Here is a 1,077-nt window from a genome sequence, read left to right as displayed (position 1 = left end):
AGCCTGCACCCTCTCTAACTGGGGACCTTTGGGGGATGTCCGACTGCCAGTTTAGGCCCGATTCCTGTGGGACATCCCAGCAGTCAGACATCCCTCTTGCAATCTGATTGGTCAGTTCCTATGCCAGTCAGCATCTCTGGGCCTATCAGCGTGGCCTGATCATAAAGGCGGGGCTGATCAGCAGCCCTATGGAGGCCCGGAGAGAAATGGAGGCGTGGCTGCTGGCCAGACTGGGAGAGAAAGAGAGAGGCAAGTGCTGATCAAAAGCTGCCACAGAGGCAACAGATCAGTCCCTGTTTCTCTCTTCAGGCCTCTCTCTGGCCCTGATTCGCAGCCCCCTCAGCAGTCAGTGCTGGGGCACCGCACCTGCAGCAGAAGCAGTCAGTGCTGGGTTGCCACAGAAACCCAGTGCTGACTGCAGGACTGACTTCCAGTTGGTCGAGCCTCAGTCATTACTGGTCGTTACGACCCAGGGTTTTTATATATTAGGATTCCTAGAAGTGGGATCACTAGGTCAAATGGGAGTTCCATATTTAATTTTTTGAGGAAACACCATACTGTTCTCCACAGTGGCTGTACCAGTCTGCATTCCCACCAGCAGTGTACTAGGGTTCCCTTTTCTCCACATCCTTGACAGCACTTGTCATTTGTTGATTTGTTGATGGTAGCCATTCTGACAGGTGTGAAGTGATACCTCATTGGCCTTTTAATTTGCAAATATCTGATGATCAGTGACTTTGAGAATTTTTTCATATGTCTCTTGGCCATCTGTATGCCCACTTTGCCCATTTTGTAATTGGATTATTTGTCTTCCTTCTGTTGAGTTGTATGAGTTCCTTATATATTTTGGATATTAACCCTTTAACAGATGTATCCTTGCCAAATATGTTCTCCCATACAGTGGGCTCCCTTTTCGTTTTGTTGGTGGTTTCTTTTGCTGTACAGAGCTTTTAATTTTTATGTAGTCCCATTTGTTTATTTTCTCTTTAGTTTCCTTTGCCCTAAGAGATGTGTCCTTAAACATATTGCTACAAGAGATGTCTGAGATTTTGCTGCCTATGGTTTCTTCTAGGATTT

Source organism: Eptesicus fuscus, chromosome 8, assembly GCF_027574615.1.
Source record: "Eptesicus fuscus isolate TK198812 chromosome 8, DD_ASM_mEF_20220401, whole genome shotgun sequence".
Lineage (NCBI taxonomy): Eukaryota > Metazoa > Chordata > Mammalia > Chiroptera > Vespertilionidae > Eptesicus > Eptesicus fuscus.
The sequence above is the reverse complement of the archived record's forward strand: the minus strand, read 5'-3'. Positions refer to the sequence as shown.